This window comes from Orcinus orca, chromosome 10 (genome assembly GCF_937001465.1).
Source record: "Orcinus orca chromosome 10, mOrcOrc1.1, whole genome shotgun sequence".
NCBI lineage: Eukaryota > Metazoa > Chordata > Mammalia > Artiodactyla > Delphinidae > Orcinus > Orcinus orca.
The window spans coordinates 95,306,050-95,311,585 of NC_064568.1; positions in this window are offsets into that span (position 1 = coordinate 95,306,050).

Here is a 5,536-nt window from a genome sequence, read left to right on the forward strand (position 1 = left end):
ATCAGGGAAGGTGGAGATTGGATCAGGAGAGCAAGGAAATGAGAGCGAAGCATGGCCTTTGAGGGAAAGTCCTACAGGAGGGGCCAGTGAACACATTTTTGGTGTTGGAAGTCGTCAGACACTTATCAAATGCTGAGCACATCGCAAATATGCAAAAGATGTTTGTGATTGACTAGGAATAGCTCATCTGGTGACTGCTAGTTGACAGGGGGCAAAATCCATGGTTACTGCTCCGGGCACCCTTCTCTCTACCCAGACTCTCGCCTCTTGTGTTGACTGACCTGATGGATGAGGAAGTCCTATAAAAAGAAAAGGGTGGGTTTCCCCTTTGCCCCAAGGGTGCCTTCTGAAGCCCTCCTTTCAAGAGAAGGGTTTTTGAACGAAAAAAATGCTCTTGAACTAATCCTTCCAACGAATCTACCACAGTTGAGCCCAGTCAAGGGTCAAGGTTTGTGGCCAAGCACCTCGTGGTCTACAAACAGCCCTGTGTGGAGAGCTCTTATCAGCTGGCCACGGGGTCATGGGGCCTCACTCCCACAGCCCTGCCCTCAAGCTGATGGGACCTTCAGATACCCACTCCACCACTCCAGCTTCTCCCAGGGGCTTTGAGAACCAAAGAGAGGCTGAGAGGGAAACCCAAAGTGTGGATATGTAAATTATGTTTTAAAATAAAATTCCCCCATTAGGTTTTTCCCTTTGGACTACTTCTTAGTCACCCTGTACTTTCCAGTGATGTGCTCATCTGTTCACTTAATGAACAAAATAAATAGAAAGACCTCTTGCTTCTGTACTTTTCTGGCTGGCTTGCTTTTCTCCTCTAAGAAACTAGAAGCATTTAGAGATGCCGTTCACAACAGGTACAAGTTGCAGAAAAACAAAACACAGAGAAATTGGCCTCAGACTTGATTTGAGGTGCTTTGGAGGAAAGCCTTCTCCCACACCAGGTTCCTCCAGGCACCAGACTCCTCCAAGGCCATGTGAAGAAGACCTGCCATCCGATGAATTCCTTGTGTTACAGTAACATCTACGCTGAAGTGACCTGTTCACATGCGCCTTCCTGTGTCTTTGGACTTGCTCTCTGTCCTTCTAGAACCTTCTTGCCGAATCACGGCCTGGCTTCCTCCCTCATTTGATTCAAGTCTGTTCAGACATCACCTTTCCAGAACAGTCTCTTTTAACTACTTCGTATAAAAGAGTAAACCTCTGCCACCTCCTTTACCCCATTTTATTTTTCTCCATAGTACTTCTCATGATCTGAAATTATCTCACATATTAGTTTGCTTTTTATATTTTGTTTCCTCCACTAGAATTTAGAGTTGTATCTTTTTAAAAAATTGCAGTATAAATGTTATATAATGTATATGTTGCAAAATGATCACCATAATAAGTCCAGTTAACATCTATCACCATATATAATTACAAAAATTTTTTTTCTTGTGATGAGTCCTTATGAGATCTAATCTCTTAGTAACTTTCAAATATGCAATATGGTGTAATTAACTATAGTCCCCATGCTGTACATTACAGCCCCATGACTTATTTACGTTATAATTGGAAATAGGTACCTTTTGACCACCTCCACCCATTTTGTTTACCCCTCACTCCCTGCCTCTGGCAACCACTAACCTGTTCTCCGTATCCACAAGTTTTTGTTTTTTAGATGCCACATATGAGTGAGCTCACATGGTGCTTGTCTTTCCCTGTCTGACTTATTTCACTTAGCATAGTGCCAACAAGGTCCATCCATGTTGTCATAATAAGATTTCCTTCTTTTTTATGGTTGAATAATATTCCAGTGTATATATATATATATATATCTCACTTTTTAAAATCCATTCATACATTGATGGTCATTTAGGTTGATGCCATGTCTTGGCTATTGTAAATAATGTCACAATAAACATGGGGGTGCACATATCTTTTCAAGTTAGTGTCTCCTTTTCTCTGGATGAACATCCACAAGTGAAATTGTTGAATCATATGGTAGTTCTAGGTTTTGTTTTGTTTTGTTTTGTTTTGAGGAAACTCCGTACTGTTTTCCATAGTGGCTGCACCAATTTACATTCCCACCAGCAGTGCACAGAGGCTCCCTTTTCTCCACATCCTTGCCAACTTTTGTTATTTCTTGCCTTTTTGATAATAGCCATTTTAACAGGTGTGAGGTGATATCTCATTGTGGTTTTGATTCACATTTTCCTGATGATTAGTGACGCTGAGCACCTTTTCAGGTACCAGTTGGCCATCTGTATGTCTTCTCTGGAAAAATATTTATTCAGATCCTCTGCCCAATTTTTTTTTTTTCTTTTTGCAGTACGCGGGCCTCTCACTCCTGTGGCCTGTCCCGCTGCGGAGCACAGGCTCCGGACGCACAGGCTCAGCGGCCATGGCTCACGGGCCTAGCCGCTCCACAGCATGTGGGATCTTCCCGGACCGGGGCACGAACCCATGTTCCCTGCATCAGCAGGCGGACTCTCAAACGCTGCACCACCAGGGAAGCCCTGCCCATTTTTTAATTGAACTTTTTATTTTGCTATTGAGTGGTAAGAGTTCTTTATGTATTTTGGGTATTTACCCCTTACCAGATATATGATTTGCAAATACTTTCTCCCATTTAGTAGGTTGCCTTTTCATTTTTTTGACAGTTTCCTTCTCTGTGCAGATGCTTTTAGTTTTATGTAGTCCCACTTGTTTATTTTTGCTTTTGTCACCTCTGCTTTTGGTGTCAAATACAAAAAAATCATCAGAGAGACCAATGCCAAAGAGCTGAGCATGTATGCTTTCTTCTAGGATTTTTATGATCTCAGTTCTTACATTCAAGTCTTTAATCCATTTTGAATTGATTTTTGTGTATGGTGTAAGATAGGGGTGCATTTTCATTCTTTTGCATGTGGCTATCCAGTTTTCCCAACACCATTTATTAAGGAGACTGTCCTTTCTTCACTATATTTTTGACTCCTTTGTCATAATTGATGGTGTATTTCTGAGCTCTCAGTTCTGCTAATTATGTATCTGTTTTTATGCCAATCCCTTACTGTTTTGATTACCACAGCTTTTAATACAGTTTGAAACCATGGAGGGTGATGCCTCTAGCTTTGTTCTTCTTTCTCAGAATCGCTTTGGCTATTCAGGGTTCCATTTGTTTTTTTATGGAGGCTTCATCACATAAGCATGATTAATTAAATCATTGGCCATTGGTGATTGAATTCGATTTCCAGCCCCTCTCCCCTTCCTGGAGATTAGGGGAGTGGGGAAGGTAGATGGGACTGAAAGTTCCAGTCTTCTGATTACATGGTTGCCATCACTGGAGGCTTGGAAGGTCTAAAGCAGAGACTGCAAACGGGTACCTACAGGGCCATGAAGGTAACATGAATGCATAAAAAGAGCCAGTTGCCTGACACTAAATTTGACCTATGTGAGAATGGAGGCAATAGGGAGTAGTGAGGTCCATGGCAAACTGAACAGCAACAGCCCACCTAAAAGGAGCAGCCACTACTCAGCTCCAGCCAACAGTTGCTAATGTGAAAATGTTAACCCAGCATTGTCAAATCTTTCTGGGATTTTTTTGCAGAGAAGCTGAGAATTTAGCTATTTATATGAAATCTCTTGAATGTTGCAAACCATTGATTTTTGTTCAAAACACTATGCAGGACAAAACAAACACATCCATGGCTGTCATTTATGTCATAGGATACAACATTTGGTGGTAGCAGTCTTGTCTGGGACCTTACAGAGAGGATCCTTGATGGCCTGGGTCAGTGCCAGGTGACTGGTTGCCTCACATGAAGCTAGATGATGGATTTCAGTTGAGAGAGAAAAAAATCATGCTAAGAGGAGAGAAGATTGAACAAGTGGTTGCCAAGGACAAAGTTCTCCATCACCACTTGGCTGCAGGCCATTCCCATCACAGCTTATTAAGGAGTCATTTAAGTGTCACAAAATGATTCATTAACATTTTTCTTCTTTGGGGTATAACACCCATAATAACCAAGCAAAGTGGAAAACATCTGTCTTAGCCATTTACATGTATAACTCTCTGGATGATGCCTGAGAACGTCTCAGGGACTCCCAAATGCACCAGCAGCAGCACAAACAGACATGGTCTTGGCCTTGGGCGAGGGAGAAAGACAGGAGATGCTCAAAAGCTCACCCTCCTCCGGGCACCACCCCAAACACTGACCTACTATCATGCCGTATGTTTGCAGGATTCTGCTCTTCAGAACAGAGAACAGGAGGTGAGCTTTCTGTCTGGTGTGACTAAAAGCTACGAACATGAGCACCTTCTCTTTTTTCCAAAATGGAATTCAGCTGGAGACACAGTAGAGCTGTCAGGAAGTCCTAGGACTGCCTTTCAGGTGTTTATTCTCTAGTATCGGGTCCTGGGGTTGACAACCCTCTGCTATACGTACGCAAGAATCATTATCCCAGAGATGAGTCATTTGTAAGATGATGGTATTTGTTTAACACCAGATGTTGCTTGCTTTCCCTCATTTCCTTGCTGTTCGTAGCCCTGGGGATGCTGCACAAATGATGGTTTTGAGGAAGGCCAGGAAAAGTCTCCCCCACCCGAACAGATCTGTGAGCAGCTGCCGGAGGAAGAGCCGAGAGGGCAGAGCGTCCGTCTCTCATGGTAAATGCAGCAATGGTGCTTCCTGCACAAAAGCATCTGAGCTTCTTTAAGGGTTTCATTTTCTAGAACCGATATCAACAGTGCCACGGAAAGCACATTCCACTAGGACCAGAAAGAGAAAAGAAAGTAACACTTACTGAGCGGTACTCACCGCACACTCACATCACACTGCTTAATCCTTATGATAATCCCGATGGGTGATACTCAGATTTCTATTTCTCTACCTCAGGGAATTGAGGCCCAGATAGGCCTGACCCAAGAGACCAGTGTTAATTAATCATGTGTCTTAGACTTTGCAGATTTTGAATGCTCTGTTCCACAGACCCTGGCTGGGGCTTCAGAATCTGTGCCCACTCTGTTCTGCCAGGAAGAGCCCAGTGACCCCGCACTTTGGGGTCAAACTTATTCCACAAATACCCTCTAGGCCACACAAGTGAGCATCAAGCCGAAAGGGAAGAGAGGATTCAAATTTGCTTGTGGTCACTCACATAACAGAGAGGCAAACAGGCTGAAGAAAGTTCCTGAAAAACACATACACAGTAGCTTACACGAGAGCAAAATACCATGACGTCACTGAGTTAAAGGCTAACTTTCACATGTCTCCCAGCGAACAGAATAGACCTTACCGAAAGGGTTAAACATGAGAGCACAGTCAACTGTCTACTATTCAAAAGGCAGGCTTGAGTGGGGACTTGAGTCCAAAAAGTATACCTATGAAAGGGAGTTTGCCAACCAGGAAAAAGAGGGGTGAGATGTTTGGGGAGCAGAAGCCAACATCTCAGTGGCATCTGAAGTATAGTAAGTTGGTCCAAATTGGAAGAGGCAGACTGTGTGTGTGTGTGTGTGTGTGTGTGTTCAGGGTTGGTGGGTCAGGAAGGTAGATGATCGGCATCAGGGGATGTGACAATG